At 41.6% G+C, this 20,720-nt stretch overlaps 1 protein-coding gene across 3 annotated transcripts in view; it reads right to left on the reverse strand.

Moving 5' to 3' along the window:
- LOC136862823 (metal cation symporter ZIP8) overlaps positions 1-20,720 on the reverse strand; it is a 920,308-nt gene that overhangs the window by 793,218 nt on the left and 106,370 nt on the right. The window lies entirely within an intron of this gene.

Here is a 20,720-nt window from a genome sequence, read left to right on the forward strand (position 1 = left end):
AATGCAGATCAGTATTGATTGAATGACCTGCTTAGTGTCTAGTAGAGAATAGGCTGAAGTGAAGAGGCATATGTCATCAGTATATTGAGGAATTGTGACTGAACGCGGTATAGTATTCTCTAGATACCTGGTACAGATGCTATAGAGCAGGTGACTAAGGACCGCTGCCTGAGCCAATCCTTTAGTCAGAATAACACGAATGTTATTTCTTTACGTACCACTAAATACTTTTACGATTTTCGGAGACGCCGAAGAGCCGGAATTTATTTCAGAAGGAGTTCTTTTACGTGCCAGTTAATCTACCGACACGAGGCTGACGTATATGAGCACCTTCAAATACCACCGGACTGAGCCAGGATCGAACCTGCCAAGTTGGGGTCAGAAGGCGTGCGCCTCAACCGTCTGACCATTTAGTCATACGACGAAGTCAAAGTAAGATGTGATTATAGCGGAAATAAAGCCACCTTGCATGCAAGAAGTTGTAGATTCTAGTTATAAAAAGAAATGGGAGTCCCAAAGCCGGAAATTTTTTATAAGTACGTTAAAGTTGTCATATGCTGCTGAAATATCTAAAAATATTGAAGTGAGATATTGTTTTTCAAGAGACTCGTGTGTATTGCCGTAACCAGAAAGGCGTGATTACCATAGGTTACACGCCCTTTTCAAAAAACATTTTGTGACTGGGAGCAAAGAGTGAGATTCTAGTCACCTTCGACAATGCATCAAGTTGAGATATTAGGGGCCGAGAGGGTGTGCTGGTCTTGTTGCATCAAAGGATTAGCTGACATACGGGCTACTTTCTTCTTGTGTTCCGAGACACAAAACTGGTAATGTACATACGGTACAAGTGAAAATGAAAATCCACAGCCTGTTTCTAGTCATTCGACCGGGTCAGGAATGGAATGAATGGAGCCCTATCTAGCGGCGAGGATAGCAATTGTGCCGGCTGCCGAAGCCTGTCGCACTTGTCCGGGGCAATGATTGATGACTGACAGTTGAAATGAAATGATATTGGAGAGTGTTGCTGGAATGAAAGATGACAGGGAAAACCGGAGTACCCGGAGAAAAACCTGTCTCACCTCCGCTTTGTCCAGCACAAATCTCACATGGAGTGACCGAGAGTTGAACCACGGGATTCAGCGGTGAGAGCCGGCGCGCTGCCGCCTGAACCACGGAGGCTTCTCACGTATGGTACAAGTACGGCTCGTAAATAAAATGTAATGAATTTCTTGGGTCTGCGGGGTTTTTATGACAAGAGAACTAAAGCCGTTGTTGCATACTCCTACCTATTTAATCGCTTTCGTGGATTATCAAGTAATGCCCAACAACAGCATACCAGACGTCCAGTTTAAGTGCACAACCCAAGAAGAGAACTCAATGCTTTATTATTATTATTATTATTATTATTATTATTATTATTATTATTATTATTATTATTATTATTATTATTATTATTATTATTATTCCGGGGTTTGTGTGGAACACAGAGATGGTAAAAGAAGGTGCGGGCTTGAATGAGTCTAACTACAACATCAAAAATGGAATTAAAACTCTAAAAGATTATATTTATTTTCCGAAAACAAACTTAACAATCTCTTTCATAACAACATTACACGTACAAATAGCAATCATTAAACAAGACTGGGAAAATCCAAGATTATTGATATTTACAAATTCTGGGCTTCAAGCCCCTAGTTTTATAATTCCAGAGATACCGGATCCAGTTTTCAAAATTTAAGTTAAAAATTGTGAACCATTAAGTCAAGGGAAGAAATCCCCTAAATCAAGAGCACTTGCTCCCTCAATTACAAATGTTAAGCCTTCCAGAGGCACCCTTCACAATTACAAACTTTGAAAAGAGCAAACAGGCTCTCCGTTTCTTACCGCCCGCTCAAGGCAATATTACCTCAAAAGTTACACTCCCAGAATTATCAATATTAAGGTTTGATACAGGGGTATCTAGTACCCAACCTACAGGGCCTTTACGAAAAAGAACAGGTGAAATAAACGGCCGAACACAAAATGAATGGAGGCGTACACTTGCACTCCTAGATAATGAAGAATAAAATCCAAACGGGGCTCTTGGCCCAGAGATACAGGGTCTAATCCCAAGCTACTGAGGTGACACGAATAAAGGTTCACTTAATGCATTACGGAAAGGAAGAAAAACAGTTACAAAACGTAGTCACCTCAAACCAAGATGAAGGGGAGCTCGAGAGGGTAACTCACTCTCTATCCCCGATTTACAGTTAAATATTTTATGAAGTTTTTACATTAGCCGAACGAAAAGTTACATTTTAGAAAAGGTTACATAGTAAGGATTCGGACCTTCCTCTCGGAATAATTTGCGGCTACAGCAAGAAAGAAGGAATTATGTGGCCATTACCTTGTAGATGTTCTGGCTGCCGACGGAAGAGGCCGCCCGCCTCCTGCTTAAACACACACACTCAGATAGACGACGATCAATTGGCCAAGAAAAATGAAAAGCCGCAGTTTATATACCCTGAGGGAAGGTTCGAGATCATTCAAGACTAATCAGGACACACCCTCTTAATTTTATTCGTTAAGTTCAAAAGTAACACTCAAAATCGAACAAGAAGCCTGTGATAGGTTGAAACTTAATTACAGAAACTTTTCATTGGCCAGATTCAAATTTGGCGGAAAGAAAAAGGAAGTATTGCCAACATAAAAATAAATGAACATAGATCAGTTATGGAAAACCTAGGAATAAAAAACGTCTTTAAATTGTAAGTTCTTTCACTTTGCACCAGAGTGCATGATCAAAATTTTTAGTGGTGTCATCTGTAGAAAAATGTCCAAACTTCTTGATGTACATCAAAACAAAACCAGGAGAAATGCAGTCAGTTTAGGAAACTTCACCAAAAAAATTACTTAATTGTTCAGTGGTGACATCTTCTGATTAAAGTACCAACTTGTTGTGTTACGAGTTTCACTGTTTGACCAATAGAGGAGTTCATTTAGGCGCTAATTTTGAATGCGCGACGTTGAGGTGTACCTCCCGGTACAATTATTATTATTATTATTATTATTATTATTATTATTATTATTATTATTATTATTATTATTATTATTATTATTTCTTAAACTGTTTACACTCCAAGGTTGGTTTCTCCCTTGGACTCAGCGAGGAATCCCACATCTATCGCCTAAAGGGCAGTGTCCTCGAGCGTGAAATATTGGGTCGGGGGAAACAACTGGAGAGAATGGCCAGTACCTCGCCCAAGCGGCCTCACCTGCTATGCTGAACAGGGGCCTTGTTCGGGGAAGGGAAGATTGGAAGGGATATATAAGGAAGAGGGAAGGAAGCGGCCGTGGCCTTAAGTTCGGTAACATCCCGGCATATGACTGGAGGAGAAGTGGGAAACCACGGAAAACCACTTCCAGGATGGCTGAGGTGGGAATCGAACCCAACGGTACTCAGTTGACCCCTCGAGGCTGAGTGGACCCCGTTCCAACCCTCGTACCACTTTTCAAATTTCGTGGCAGAGCTGGGAATCGAACCTGGGTCTCCGCGGGTGGCAGCTAACCACTACACCACAGAGCCGGGCAATACTATTTTTATTAATAATAATGCTTAGTCAATATTAAAGTTACGATATCTTTATCCACTTGTTAACTTAAGGATTTGATATTATGTGAAAATTAAAGACAACACCGATTTGAGATTTGCAATAGCCAATTACGTTGTCGAAAATGCTATATTCCCTACTTTTTCTTTTTTATTTCCAATCATCTACGTCGCACCGGCATAGTTAGGTCTTATGGAGAAGATGGGATATGAAAGAGCTGCACCGCCTCAGGATGAGGACAAAGGTCCGGTTCCATGGCTAAATAGTTAGCGTGCTGGCCTTTGGTCACAGGGATCCCGGGGTAGATTCCCGGCCGGGTCGGAGATTTTAACCTTAAATTCTTAATTCCCTTGGCTCTGGGAATGGGTATTTGTGCTGTCCCCAACATCCCTGCAACTCACATACCGCACATAACACCCACCACAATAACACGCAGTTACCTACACATGCCAGATGCCACCCACCCTCATCGGAGGATCTGTCTTACAAGGGCAGCACCCGGATAGAAATAGCCACAGGGGTTCGAACCCACCATCTCCCGAATTCAATCTGACATCTACGTAATGCCAACTGTGCAGCCACATGCTTGTTATTATTATTATTATTATTATTATTATTATTATTATTATTATTATTATTATTATTATTATTATTATTATTATTATATAATTCGCTGGGGCCATCAAGGACCACGTTAAGTCTTGTTACATTTGACACTGAACTTGGCCTTCTTTAGAGCCCAAATTTCCCTCATTCTTTGTGAGTGGGCCTGCTTGCACTCCTCTGTCCAAGGGGCACCGTGTCTTCTCTTCGGTTGCTCGTCTCGGTTTAGCCCGTTCGTCAATATTTGTCAATATTTTCTTGCGGAAGAGATCTCTGTTAAGGGCGTCTTCAGCTGAGATATGTAGCATTTGCAGGTCTTCTTTGGTATTTCTAACCAGGGAATTATGGTTTTGGGGTTTGAATAAAAAAAGTGAAAGATTTTTTTTGTTAACTTTCTTCCGTCCATTCTTTTCAGATGGCCGTAAAATCGTGCCCGTCTTTTTCTGATTGTGTCGATAATTTTCTCTATTTTGTTGTAGACTTCCTCGTTGGATCTCTTTTGATGGATTCCATTTCTGTACTTTGATCCCAAGATTCCTCTCACAATTTTGCGTTTTTTTTCTCCAGTTCTTCAAGGAGTCCTTTGTTGGCATTTAGGGACAGGGTTTTGGCTGCATATAGAACTACTGGCTTCAGAACGGTTTCAAAGTGACGTATCTTGGTGTTTTGGGAAAGGCATTTTTTGTTGTAGATTGCGCGGGATGTTTGGTAGGCTATTTCCAGTTTGCGTACTCGCTCCTGAAGTGCTTCTTTGTCCAGTCCATTTTTCATGATTATCTCACCCAGGTATTTGAATTTGTCTACTCGGGTGATGTCCCCGTATTTCGTATGGAGTTTTGGTGGAGCCTCTTTGATGTTAGTCATTACTTCCGTTTTCTCAAACGATATCTGCAAACCAGTTTGTTCGGCAATTTCCTTTAAAATTTCAACTTGAGCTCTAGCGGTTTCTATGTCGTTTGAGAGAACAGCAATATCATCGGCAAATCCTAAGCAGTCTGTTGCGATCCCCTTGGATTTGGTTCCTATTCTCAATGCACTGTAGTTGGTTTCCTGTAATCTCACCCGCCAGGTTCTGATGATCTTTTCAAGAACACAGTTGAAGAGTATCGGGGATAGCCCATCACCTTGTCGGACCCCTGTTTTGACGTCAAAGGAATGCGAGAGACAACCGTGGAACTTCACCTTGGATTTTGTGTCGGTCAGGGTGGCTCTAATTAATGCCAGCAGTTTCAAATCAACTCCAAATTCATTTAAGATGTTTAGTAGGACTTCCCGGTCAATGGAGTTGTACGCTTTCTTAAAGTCCACAAAGACAGACACATACTGCTTGGACCTTAGAGTACAATATCTGATGATCGTTTTGAGATTTTGGATCTGTTCGGCTGTTGAGCGACCTTTTCTGAACCCTCCTCGGAATTCACCAATTTGATGTTCGACTTGTGCTTCCAAACGCTCCAGGATGGCAAGTGATAGAATTTTGTAAGTCACGGGTAGCAAAGATATTCCTCTGTAGTTGTTGATGTTCTTCATGCTGCCTTTTTTGTGTAATGGATGGATCAAAGCTATTTTCCAATCTTCGGGTAGGGTCTCCTTGTTCCAAATTTCTTCTATTTGCTTTTGCAAGATATCAAGTGATTCCTCCGGGGCATATTTCCATAGTTCTGCTAATACTGAGTCTTCCCCCGGCGCTTTGTTATTTTTGAGACGGGCAATGTGGCGCTTGATTTCATCTCTGTCGGGTGGTCTGGAATCTGGGTACATGAGTAAGGGTTCCTTGGTCTCAATGGGGCTTTGCGGTTTAGAGCAATTAAGTAAATTGTTGAAGTAGTCTGCCAGAATGCTGCAATTTTCTTCATTTTTCGTCGCCAGTGTACCGTCCTTTCACTCAAAGCATAGAGATGGTGGTTTATAGCCAGTGAGTTTGCGTTTGAAGGCCCTGTAGTACTCTCTGCTTTCATTCTTCCTAAAGTTTTGTTCTATCTTTTCAATGAGAGATTTTTCGCATTTACGTTTCTCAGTTCTGAACACCCTAGCTGCTTGGGCACGTTGGGTTTTGTAGGTTTCCCAATCATTTTCTGATTTCGTAGAGTAGTACTGTTTCCACGCACTGAGTCTTTCTTGGAGGACTGATTCGCAGGTACCATTCCACCAGGAATGTTTTTTTGCTTCTCTTGATTTCTGCAACGTCTTTGGCGGCCTCAACAAGGAGACTTTTGGCGTTGTTAAAGTCACAGTCATTTGGTCTAGCCTTCTCCTGGAACTCCTCGACCTTTTGCCGAAGTTTATCATTGTCGAAACGTGTGATCTGTTTGGTTGTCTTCCTTGTGTTTGCGGGACTTGGTTTGAATTTGATAAGAGACATATAGTGATCTGAGGCCACATTGATGCCTTTCTTTACCTTGACATTCATAATCTCAGGGCTGTTTCTCCTGGAGATTGCAACATGATCAATTTGGAACTCTCCGAGAGTTTGGACGGGAAAACGCCAAGTCATTTGCTTTCTGGGTAGATGGCGAAAGTAGGTCGACATGACCTGCAGGTTGTAATTTTCGCAAAAGGACACCAGTCTTTTGCCGTTGGGATTGGTTCTTTTGTGAGCAGGGTAATTTCTTATAACTTTCTTGTACTTCTGTTCACGACCTAGTTGGGCACTGAAGTCACCCAAAAGAAGCTTGACATGGTGTTTGGGGATTTCGTTTAATTTTTCATTCAGTAGGTCCCAGAAATTATCAACTTCGTCTGGATCAGACTTGTTCTTATCGTTTGTAGGAGCATGTGCGTTAACTAGGGCGTAGGTTTTGTTCGCTCATTTAATTGTGAGTATAGACAATCTCTCATTCACAGGTTCGAAATTTGCAACCGATTTAAGGATCTTGGTTCTAACAGCAAACGCGGTTCCAAGCATCACAGCTCCATTGAGGATTCCTCTTTGCGCTTTGCTCTTGAAAAATCGGTAGCTTCGGATTCAAAAATCTCTTCATCTGGGTACCTTGTTTCCTGTAGGGCCATTATGGATATCTGATTTTCGTGAAGAGCTTTGGTGAGGGTTTTCAGCTTGCCAGTTTGTCTACGTGAATTTATGTTGAAAGTTGCTAGAAAGGTTTTAGATTTTGACCTGAGTTTTTGACTCTTCGGGGTACACCGAGACGCTCCGACTCGTCTCTTGCATGATGTCGAGTCTCCCCCAGAATCCGAATGAGACTCGCGCGCCGTGGCGTTCACGACGAGGGATTTATCCGAAGATTTACCCCCTGGGGTATGTTTCTTGAAATGTTGTGCCATCATGCTTTTTGACTTGACTTTGCTTTGGACGGGTACCCATCCTTTTACAACTAGGGTTGTTAGCCCTAGAGGTTGCCTCAAGATGTTTTCTGGCTTCTGGTCATTTACCAGTCTTCGCCGTAACCCTAGCAAGGGACCAGTTCTTTTTTCACGGTGGTATTTTATTTCCCTACTACCCTCTGACTCTGCTGGCGGCAGAGCCAGCGAGCTTCCCCAAATTCCAATGGGACGCGTCCGATGGAGGTAACTGGTAAATCCCCACATTATTATTATTATTATTATTATTATTATTATTATTATTATTATTATTATTATTATTATTATTATTATTATTATTATTATTGCAATAATGACAAGCTAAAGCAAATCATATTGTCTTTTGTTCATGTAAATTAAACATGACTCAGACGGCAGCGCGCCGGTCTCTCAACGCTGGGTTACGTGGTTCAAATCCCGGTCACTACATGTGAGACTTTTGTTGGACAAAGCGGAGGCGGGACAGGTTTTCCTCCGGGTAGTCCGTTTTTTTCCTGTAATCTTTCATTCCAGCAACAGTTTCCAATACCGTTTCATTTCACCTTCTTCTTCTTTTTCTTTTTTCCTACCGCTTTGTCCCACACCTATGGGGTCGCGGGTGCGAACAGCGCCGCACATGTGGATTTCGTCCTGTTTTACGGCTGGATGCCCTTCCTGGCGCCAACCCTACGTGGAGGGATGTAATCACTATTGCATGTTTCTGTGGTGGTTGGTAGTGTGGTATGTTGTCTGAATATGAAAAGTAGAGTGTTGGGACGGACACAAGCCCCCAGTCTCCGAGCCAGAAAAATTAGTCAGAAGCGATTGAAATCCCCGACCCGGCCGGGAATCGAACCCCGGACCGCCTGAATCGAAGGCCAGTACGCTGACCATTCAGCCAACAAGTCGGACACCGTTTCATTTCATCTGTCAGTCATTAATCATTGCCCAAGAGGAGTGCGACAGGCTGCGGCAGCCGGTACAATTCCTATCCTCACCGCTAGATGGAGGCTTCATCCATTCCATTCCTGACCCGGTCGAATGACTGGAAACAGGCTTTGGATTTTCCATTGAAACTCGCACCCATTATTCACACAGTGTCAATCTACACTCACTGCCATCCTACAACTGGCATGGAGAGAGGGCTGACCTTCGAGCTCGGAGAACGAAGAGCTACGGCAAAAGGTTTCTAAATGCTGGTGAAAGCATTTTCTAACACATAGCCTACATACAGTGATGAAACTGAATGGTTGAATTTCACATTGTGAAAAAAAAAAAAAAAAAAAAAAAAACTTTGATGAACAGGAAGAATCCGATTCCCTTACATAACTCAAAACCACACGTATCAAAAAGGAGCTCAAAAGGAAACAGTACGAAATAGGATAAGAAACTCTGCCAAGTCCATCTTTTCAGCCGGTCGAGCACCAACAGTTCATCATTTTTTTATTCTTCTGAACGAGAAATTAACATAGGCCTACAAGATACAGCATTCGGGAATATGTCTGTTTTCACATTGTCATAATATCTCCGTAATAGTAATAACATGTCAAATTATAATACATTTTTCTAATGTTATTATTTTTCGTCCCACTAACTAATTTTTACGGTTTTCGGTGACGCCAAGGTGCCAGAATTTCGTTCCGCAGGAATTTTTTTACGTGTCAGCAAATCTACCGACACGAGGCTGAAGTATTTGAGAGCTAATTATATATCTGTGGTATTATTACAATAATAGTAATGAAATGAAAATGAAATGTCGTATGGCTTTTAGTGCCGGAATATCCCAGGACGGGTTCGGCTCGCCAGGTGCAGGTCTTTCTATTTGACGCCCGTAGGCGACCTGCGCGTCGTGGTGAGAATGAAATGATGATGAAGGCAACACATACACCCAGCCCCCGTGCCATTGGAATTAACCAATTAAGGTTAAAATCCCCGACCCGGCCGGGAATCGAACCCGGGACCCTCTGAACCGAAGGCCAGTGCGCTGACCGTTCAGCCAACGAGTCGGACGTAATATTAATAATAAAGTAATAATAATAATAATAATAATAATAATAATAATAATAATAATAATAATAATAATAATAATAATAATAATGCAGGGCTGAGTTGCTCAGACGTTTGAGGCGCTGCCTTCTAACCCCAACTTGGCAGGTTCGATCCCGGCTCGGTCCGGTGGTATTTTAAGGTGCTCAAATACGTCAGCCTCGTGTCGGCAGATATACTGGCACGTAAAAAGTCCTGCGGGACTAAATTCCAGCACCTCGGCGTCTCGGAAAACCGTAAAAGTAGTTAGTGGGACGTAAAGCAAATAGAGTAATAATAATAATAATAATAATAATAATAATAATAATAATAATAATAATAATAATAATAATTTCGTGTGGTTATTCCTAGCCTGGTTCAGCCTTTATAAGGTACACCCTCCGACGAAGTGTGTGCCACCTGTATGTAAGGGAAACTGCGTGTTAACATGCTGGAGGATAATGTTGTGTGTACCAAGCAAGTAGGCCGTGCGATCTGAGGGCGCACAGCTGTGAGCTTACATTCGGAAATAGTGGGTTCGAACCCCACTGTTGGCAGCCCTGAAGATGGTTTTCCGTGGCTTCCCATGTTCACACCAGCAAATGCTGGGACTGTACCTTAATTAAGTTCACGGGCGCTTTCCTCCCACTCTTAGCCCTTTCCTATCGCATCGTCGCTATAAGACCTATCTGTGTCGGTGCGACGTAAAGCAAATTGTAAATGATATTGTGTACTGTATGAGTAGCAAGGATGTTGGTGAAGACACAAAACATCCAGTCAAGGATCCAAGAGAATTAACCCTTTTAATACTAAAATCCCTCGAACCCGGGACTGAAGGCCAGAATGTGACAACTCAGGCATCTAGCCGGATATCTCAGTGGAAAATGTTGTTAACAAGAGAAAAGTATCAAAACCACCCAGTCGTATATTTATAAAAGTTGTTTCTCCTTCCCTTAACCCTCACAGTTGTCTACGGATGTACAGAGCAAAATACATAGGCTACGTATGCTTCTAGGCGTCTTCCTGAATCCTTGCTGTTAGATAAAACATCCATTATTTAATCAATAGTTCCGCTGGTTGTATTTCCGGCAGCGAATCACAAGATAACTCCAGCAACCGGACACATTCGTTCAAGCCTTCGGCTGGCGACAACGTTCTTAATAGTAAAATAGGCCTGGATATCTCCTGAGCTCATTTGACCCGAAATCTGAAAAATAGGTATGAATGAAGGGTCCTTGACCCCTCCTAAAGCAATTTTATGTTTCACAAAGATGCATTGATTCGCCCATGTTATTGTTTTAATCATGTTGCTCCTTTTAGTGATATAAGATCATGTTTGGTTATATTTTGAGCATTTTTTTAATTCTTTCTTTTTCCGTAATATGCAGGTGGCAGGTTTAGAAGACCTGATTCAATCAATCAACTCATCAATCATCATTGATCTGCACGATCCTGGCTCAGTCCAGTGTCATTTGAAGGTGCTCATATACGTCAGCCTCTTGTCGGTAGATTTACTGGCACGTAAAATAACTCCTGCGGGGCTAAATTTCGACACCTCGACGTTTCCGAAAACCATAAAAGTAATCATAGGGACGTAAAAGCAATTAAAATTATTATTATCATTGATAGCCTCCGTGGATCAGGCGGCTGTTGGTTCGCAGGAAAATCTGAATGCTTCTGAAATACAAGCAAAGGAGGCCTGGCCGCCCATACCTCTGCCCAAAAACCACTCCTGCAGATTAAATATCAACTGTTACCTAGTCTTCTCTCAAATGATTTCCAAGAACTTAGAATTTTATCGAATATTTCCCTTGATAAATTATTCCAATCCCTAATTGTAGACCTAACATTCTAAAGGGGCTAAGCGGCAAAAACTACTTTAAGAGATATTGAAAAAATCATTACATTACCAAATGCTCTAATTAAATATTGTTTCCCTTTTTGTGTGATTAATCCATAATTAAATCACATATACAACCAACCATGTACATAATAAGGTGTTATATTTATGAGATCTCTTATAAAACACAAATTAAAAATGAAAGTTGCCGAAGGGGCTATGACTATTCTGTATGAATGAGTCACTTGCAGTTGACCTATGATAGAGCCCTTTTAGTACGATAAGCTCATATGGATGTATTACCAACAGGTCCAATAAAATGAAATCTGAAAAACTGGTGCTTAGCCCCTTCTGAATGTTAGGTCTACAGTTCCTCGTCCTATAAATTAATATTTGCCCCAATTTGTCCTCTTGAATCCCAATTTTATCTTCATATTGTAACGTTCCAGACGTTACAGTGTAATTATGTTAATTTTATTATGTGTAATTAATTCAGGAATTTAACGTCATGATATTTATTTTGGTATGTAATTGTATTATAATTCATGTTTAATCATTTGCTCACTATCATTTCATTACTTTGTAACTACGACTTGTAAACGAGGGCTGAATATCCTAATATTCACTTAGATTCTTGCGACATTAGTTTAAAATTAACTTGCAGTAGATTTCCTCTATCTTGCCACATCACCGAGGAAGAAGGAAGGACAAATTTAGACACCAAGTTCTGGGAAAAGCGAGCACGTGTTCAAGCGTCCTAACGTAAGCTACCGTATTTCGACCAGAATTATTCAAACTGATCACCGCCTATATTTTCAAAGGAGCGTCATGTTGCCATGGATACTGAGTGAAAGGACTAATAGAAGAACAGTTGATATCATGGTTAAGACCCGTCAACTCTAATATCTGGAGTGGGGAGAGACGTGTCATCTGATTGGACCACGTGTAGCGACCTGTAATTAGCGCCAGAGAAGGTTATATAAGGGCGTGTTGGAGCTCTTGGCTTCATCTTCTACGAGTCTTCTACGATCTTCTACGAGTCTTCTACGAGTCTTCTACGATCTTCTACGATCTTCTACGAGACTTCTACGTGATTTTCTTATTGATCTGCTACTTGTTCTTCTACTTGATTCTCTACTTGATTCTTCGTCTCGATACTTAGAAATTCTGAATGAGGGGTGTATAGCCACTCTCATCAGGAAGTACGTACAGCTCGGCTAAGAGACCGGTTTGAACCAGTCTAAGTCAATAGGTAGTATAAAACCAGATAGAAATGAAACTTCAGAGCACATTTTCAGTAAAGTTGGAAGGATTCTTAATTGAGTATCCTCTCCATATAACCCAAGGTGGTTCTTCTAACTATGACTTAGGGCTTATCTCCAATATATGGGATAAAGCATAATAGGGAGCGTTAGTTTTGAAGTCATCTTCCAATTAGTGGTGGGTGCAATTTGCAAGGCAGGAATGGTACTTAGCTGCAGATGAAGAGATCTCAAAGACGATCGGTGATGTTCCAGCTACAAGGATGGAAGCTTTCCAAGGACCAGCAGAACAAGACTACATGGTGAGCAAGCGAGTTAAAGATATTGCAAGTTTTCGCGAAGTAGAGTCATTCAATTTTTTATTAAATTCATTTTCTATTTTAAATTCAGTTCTCGTTAAACCGTCGTCATTTATATTAAATATAATAAATAGTATTTTTCTAGTTCACTTTAATCAATCTGCCTTAATTAGCCTTTTGATTTCTAATTCTCCTGCTTAATGATTAGTGTACTATCACCCCACCCCTGTGATAAGAGTCCGTCCAAGCTTGATTATAAATTTTTATCTTTAAGTCCTCAACTTAAAGATTGGCGCCCTTAGCTTGAATGGTTGCATTTCTCGTTCGATGATTGTTCTCCGAGAGGGGAAGTCACAATATTACGATCTTTTCACTTTGGGAGTGGCGACCCCATCGTACTAACAGCCTATATCTGCTTCATTCATTACATCCCTGACCCGGTCAATGACTGGAAAAAAGGTTGTAGGTTTTCATTTTCATTACGATCTTTGCTACTTTTAAAAGGTTCGCTCAAGTTTATTCGTCTACTAATGTCATTCCACGCCATCTCTCCACTGACAGTTCGAAACATCCCACTTAATCGAGCAGCTCTTCTTACTCCTACGTCTTCCCAGACAAAATACATTTTCGCAACACTACTCTTCTGTCAAAAATCACCCAGAAAAAATCGTGCTGCTTTTCCTTTCGACATTTTCCAGTTCCCGAATCAAGTAATACTGATGTGGGTACCATACTCTAATTGGGGTTGTTACTGATCACAACTAAGTCTAACCGTCAAGGCTGATTGTTTTCTTAGCAACACATACCACATTACAAAATAACCAAATAATAAAAATGCAAAAGTCCCTAGTTCCGCCGGCAGATATCACAATTCAGTCCTTCACATCCTCCCCACCCTGATCTTGTGACGTACTCACTCTGCCCACAAATGTGTGACAAAATTATGATGTGTCGGATCACCTTAAAGTTAATATAAATAAGTAATATACAATTGTTTCTCCATAAACAATATCCATAGGCGCCAGCCTTCAAGCTTATGGCTTGAAAACGATAGTTTGTAATTAATAACGATAATAATACGTAATGAGACTGTAAAAACTCCCAGGGGTAGGGTGACGAGACACTAACCATTAAGTACACTAACTTGGAAGTTAAGGATCATTAATAATACTTTCAGAAAATACAAATTAAAATAGCTATTTATTAGGATGGAAAACGTGACGTAACGGCGTATTAACGGAATCTGAACTTACGGAAGCAAAAGAAAAATTGAATGAAATAAACACTCAGAAAATCAACTGTTGCGCGTAGACTTGCAGTAATTTATGCCATTAGCTCACCATTTGTAGACTCTTATCTGGATACGATCTATGTAGTAGCTGATGATTGATGGTTCTCTCGTACAGGCGTCGTCATCTCTAGTTGTGGGTTCCAGTCCCACTTCTGCATTGTGCATAGTACACTAGTTGTACCATGACTTTCCTGCCTTTAGCACTTCCTACTGTACTCCTTACATAAAGTCGTAATGAGTCCTAATTTTAATAGCAGAACCACCATGGGTTACTTTCATGGAGAGAATACACTTGTATTCTTCCGTATTACGGAAATGTAGCGTAACTAAATTCATAACAAAATCTCTCCTGCCCTGTACCAGTCAAAACCGGTCTCCCGTTGACTTTACCTCTCGTCATTGAAATAGCAGGTCCCAATGAGAGTAACTTTTGAGTAGTACACTATTCAGATACGAAGTGAACTAAGTTAAGATCTTCTCCGATGTGCAGACATACAGCCCTCCTTCGATGATAGATTATAATCGTAGAATCGTCGTAAGAGTGTCTTCCAAGAGTGTCTCTCCAGCCCTTGTCATTTATGTATATAGCCTACAAAATCTCCCTCCATCAACGATATCACTTTGTCCAGTAAGATTTGAGGTCTTATCCCTTCTCCTATGTATTGCAGTGAATCCATCATGTTGCTTCATTACGTCCATTCAGATAGGTTGAACTTTCCCGCGGAAACGAAGCGTCAGGTAGCGAACTTCGAAAAGTAGGCGTTAAACATGGCTTCAACTGTCTCCTCAGAGTGTGGAATGGGTACGGTCTCTCGTAAGCTTGATGACATGCATTTCATGGTAATGGGCTGAAATTAGCCTGCTGACTCCGATCACCTCACTACGGCTATTGGAAAATGTACTGCACGCTATTAATACGAATGATGTTGAAATACTTTACACAATAAGTTGGTCGTTCAGAATGCGTCTTAGCCGCGATACAAAGAAATGAAATGATGATGTGAAATGGATTTTTAAAACCCTATATATACATAATAATATAAAATGACCTATCAGTGATTAAATATATACATCTTATCAATTAATTACACAGTTAAATAATTTATTACATGCAGTGATGCACCAAACATCACAATCTGTCTCGGAGATGTCCAGCTGAACTACGCGGCTAAAGGCAGATATCTCCGGAAGATATGGCCCCACCTCCAGAATGTCGTTTGAGGAAGGTGAATTGAGGTCGTGCGATGATGCGTCAAAAAGTTCTCCATTTGGTGTCACCGTGTTCTTCTTTTCTTGTAATGTGGTAAGGTACGTAGAATGTATTATCAGAAGCTTCAGCTGGGGCATGTTCGATTTGATATTTACGATGTAATCCAACATCTGAGTGTAACAGATCTCTTTCAGGGGTTGATTCTTGTGTAGTCGTTTCTCCAATAATTGAAATCGGCGTCTGGCGTTATTATAGTTGTCCGGTTGAAAACAGTCTTCTTTCTTGGGGAGAGAAATAACTTACCTGGTCCTCGCTAGGGATATGAGCAATGAAGTCTTGAAATATCGCGGTGTGCTTTGTAATTATTGATCTGTCTTGGTTTGGTGTGATGCCAATTGCTTCCAAGTCCCAAAACCGTGTAAGATCCTTCTCACTGCGTAACCATGTTTGGTTAAGATTTATGTGGTTGACGGTCGTCAGTTTGATCGTAATACCAGACCTATTTCCAGACAGTACCCAACCGAAAATAGAAGGCAATAAGAAAACAGAAGGAGTTATCTGTATCGGCGGATAATCCGTTGCTACACTTCAATAGTGATCGCCCCCAATTAACACCTCTACAGGAAGGTCATGTGGGTCGTCTCTTGGCTCTATCAAGTTGAGTTTACGTGTACATACCAGCACTCTGACATCGTGAGGAACTGCTGGATGCACGGCGAAGGCGTACGGACTATCAAATGCTGTGGCAGAGATCGATACTTTCGTATATGTTCCTTTCATAACGAATTGGATAATTTAACGCTACCTTGCAGTATTTGTAAAACAGTCGAAGGTACTGACCACAAACGCACGTTGATCGCTGACCTCCTACTTCAGTTCGTTGATGAGTGGGTGTCGTGCCAGAAGCAACCGTGCCGCATGCGACCCGTGCCTCTAGCGACCGCATAATCTGTAACCGTGCCGGATGCGACCGGCGTTGACAAGTAACTTGTCATTTTATAAGCTGTGTCATCACCCAAGATAAGGTAAGCTAAATCAGAACCAGAGAAAGTTAGAAAATTGAACAAAAATTGAGAACACACCTTACGGGGTAGGGAATGAAATTATCCTTGTTCTGTTCAACTACTAAACCGCAAACTGTGCACAACATTAATGTTCACTGAATTAGTCATCGGGAAATACAACCTATACAGCTCTTTACGGAGAACAATTCGAACGATTTCATGAAAGGCTCACAAATAATAATGAATGAGTACATTCCTTTACGAAAGTTTAAATAAAACATACAGTATTCACACACGTAATATCTAAACCCAATTCAAGAACTTATTGTTGAAATTTGTCAGTGTAATGTATAATTTGGAATGCCATAAACCGAGGTATTCTTTCTCCAAAGAAAACATAGATGGGTCATAAATAGGCATAACGCAAGAGATATTTTACGGACAATACCCTAAAAATTTGGGGGAAATGTACAATCAGGTGATTTTCTACTGAATACTAGAATAACACAAGTTCGGTTACATTTTAACAAAGATTATTTGTTTCACAGTTAACTGATCTGTAAGTACAGCTCTTGGGGATCATTAGGATCAGTCCCTGGATTTTCAGAGAACAGATATGACAGAGCAGCATCTTCATCAGTGCTTATCAGAACTTTACTGTGAAGTACCAGTACGAAGTGCAATGTCATTTCAACAAGTCCTATAAGCAGTTACTGCCCCTACTTTACGTAACACTTTTGGGGAAAACTCGTTGTTTTACAAGACGAAATGTGGTGATGCGTTTACTTCTTTTCCTAAAATATGTCCATATACGGAGCTGCGTTTCCATGTCTGGGAGAAGGTACCAAGCACGTTAGGTCAGTGCGTTGTGGCACGACTAATTACAGCTACTTCGGTAGGCTGCTGGGTTCGAATACCCCGTCGGCCATCCTCGAAAATGGTTTCTCTTCGTTTCCCATTTTCATCTTCACGAAAATTCCTTGATGGTACCTTCCTCAAGGCCAGTGGCCTTCCTTCCAATTTCTATCCCGTGCTATTACACTCACAGGCAACACCCTCACACAGCATACATCCTCGGACACTCCTGACCCTAAAAAGCCATATGCTAAAAAATAAAATGTTAATCAATCAATCAATGATTTGTTGTATCCTCTAGTGAGAAGTGGTAGAGCAGGTATAGACCCTGCAGAGAATAGCTGACATTGGAAACGTCATACCAATGCGTGAAGCTGGTGGGCCTAGGCCTGATCTTCGAACAGGGGACCGCATAATAGAATTTACTGCAGAGGACTCCCAGCAGGAATAACCGCCAAATCGCGGCAGTGGTAGGAGTGGACCGTCCTACGAACATAACGGGAAGACCGGCAACATCAGTATCATCTGCAGTGTGTTCAGCACTATCGGAAGGAAATAATGCACCGCATGCCTTCTGTGAATAGGTCCATCTTCAGCCCAAAGACTTCATGAATCATATTTTGTTCACAAGTGAGGTCTCGTTTACGAGGAATGGGAGCTTCATTTTTTACAACACGCATGTGTAGTCGGAGAACAATTCACCACAGGTTCGGTTTTACCATTAATATTTGGACAGGGATTTTGGGGAGCATTATCAGATGACCTATGCTAGTATCACATAGAATGGCTAGTGTATCTTATCTAGTTTCTGGAAGGCACGCTACCACTACTACTAGAGGATGTTCCACTCCATACGTGACGGCATCTGTGGTTGCAACATGATGGAGAACCCCCGCACATTACCAACGCAGTGCGCCGTCACCCGGACGCCGCATATCCGCAGCGACGGATTGGCCGCCAAGAAGTCCCGATCAGAACCCCTTTAGATTACTTCTTTTGGGGGTTCATGAAATATAAGGTTTATCGCAATGAACTGAAAACTGCAAGAGTTCCAGGAATGTGTCTTGGAAGCTGCTCAGGACATCCGTCAAAACGAGGTACTGAGGCGGGTTCAAGAGAATTTTCTCCGAAGGTGCCGAGCATGTATTACCGCTAATGGTGTTTTCGAACACTGCTGTAACTATGAAAACCATTTCCCACGGCCAATCTGGTCAAGTGTGGTATTCTCTAAAAGGTACATAAACGCTTTGTCGTTGTTTTAATGTTTTTCTATTCAAAAGTAAATACGCTTAGAGTTTTACGTGACTTTTACTTTTGTGATCATAAGGTACAGGACCTCCATTTGTATGCGGAATACGACCCATAGGACGTGGCATTTCATTTCGTAATACCCACACGTATTGGCCGGCAATCAAACCCGGACTGCCTTGGTGAGAAGCGAGCAGTGATACACCTGGGCTCGTTTCTATTACTCCCCACTTTATCCGGCACTTACTGCGGGTCAGGGTTTGTAGCAGATTTGACAGAATCTTGCGGCTGAATGCTTTTCTTGACGCCAACCATTAGAGAAGAAATGCTATGAGTTAATATAGTGGTGGTGCTGGTGATTATTGTTTTAAGAGGAAGTACAACTATGCGAGCATCTTTTATATAACACTAATCAGACGAAAGAAATGGAAGGGACCCGACACTGCGAAAAATGAATATATCAGCGAAAGAAAGACAAGGGCCACGAAGGGCATGAAAATGAAAGACTCCCTAGGCCTAGAAAGTTGTAATACCGTCGGGGTCGGAAAAGAACAAGAGTTGACCAAGGGAGGTCAGAGAGGATACATGAAAGTGAGGAGCCTGGCACAAGTAAGTGGAAGCAGTGCCAGGACTCAACTCAGTGCCCCGTGCTCGTTAACCCACGCTCCCAAATTGAGAGCCCCTTACGACAGGCAGGGAATACCGTGGGTGTTATTCTACTGTCCCCACCCACAGGGGGATGTACAATTAGATAACTTTCTTCTTTAGCATGACATTCCTCTGGTTCATCGATTTTCTGATACTACTGTTACGTAATGCACTGGTTTATCATAGTATTCCATGTATTTGATCTCTACTCTGAGGCGCTGATTGGAATAAGCAGGGTCCATACTTAAGGTAATAACGGCAGAGGAGTGTTCACGGCTGTCTGCGGCCTGGTCATTCCAGCTCGGGAACTTTGGACTGATAGATCGGCAGCATAGCACTGTTCGTTAGAAATGAGAAAGTTTGCGGTTTTCTACTTGATCGAGTATTTCATATAATGGCATTGCTTGTAATCGCGACATCCTACTGACTTCATTGTAATGACCTATGATTATTTCAGTTGGGAAAACCACACAAGAACAGTCTTTCTGAGGATGTAAAAAGGCAGGTGGAGAGTGAGTGTCTGCCATTATCATCAAACTGCCTAACTCGACTGACTGGTAGTAGGCAAGTGGGCCTGCCATCACAATGAAAACTCCCCAAGTTCATTGTGACTTATAGTAGGCAAGAGGACCTGCCATTATAATTCCCTAACCCAGTCTTCACATGAGAACGGACGTATGATGAATTTCCCGTCGCTTTTCTTGGTAACTTTAAGAGCTACGCAATTGAATATATTCTTACTCACAACGTCTACAGTACTTAACCTAGAATTCTGAATACACTGTAGGATTCCGTAGCGAAGCACGGGCACATCAGCTAGTCATATCTAAATTTGTTTCAGAATCTAATTACGCTGTACCAGGGACTCCGAAGTTAAGGCTGAAACCCTTTAAGAAAACAATCTATAATGTTTGGTAACAAAGCACACGAGTTGCGTTACGAATATGTTGCAAAACTTTAGGTCGGGAAGACTTAGAATTAAGAAGACGAGCTGCTCGCCTAAGCGGAATGTTCCGAGCTGTCAGTAGAGAGATGACGTAGAATGACATTAGTAGACGAATAAGTTTGAGTGGTGTTTTTAAAAGCAGGAAAGATCACAATATGAAGATAAAGTTAGAATTCAAGACGATGAATTTGGGAAAATATTCGTTTATAGGACGAGGAGTTAGGGATTGGAATAATTTACCAAGTGGTTCAATAAATTTCCTAATTCTCTGAAATTATTTACGACTTAGGCCTACTTACTGATCGTGTCCTATTAGTGGCGGGAGTGTCCGAAGACGTGTTCGGCTCGTCTGGTGCAGGTCTTTCTACCTGACACCCATGGGCGACCTGCGCGTCTGGATGTGGGGATTATTAAAAAGAGGTAGGGAGCGATGAGACCCGGTGTCGGCACGTAGCCTACTCCTCTCGAATAATACCAAGGGGTTTGTTCAAAGCTTTAGGTCTCCATCCGACGGACGAATCACCATCAACAGCATCATATTCCCTCACTCCATTTGAACCCCGCGAAGAGGTTTGGATGTGAATCCAGGTTTTTGGCACGCA

This window comes from Anabrus simplex, chromosome 2 (genome assembly GCF_040414725.1).
Source record: "Anabrus simplex isolate iqAnaSimp1 chromosome 2, ASM4041472v1, whole genome shotgun sequence".
Taxonomy (NCBI): Eukaryota; Metazoa; Arthropoda; class Insecta; order Orthoptera; family Tettigoniidae; genus Anabrus; species Anabrus simplex.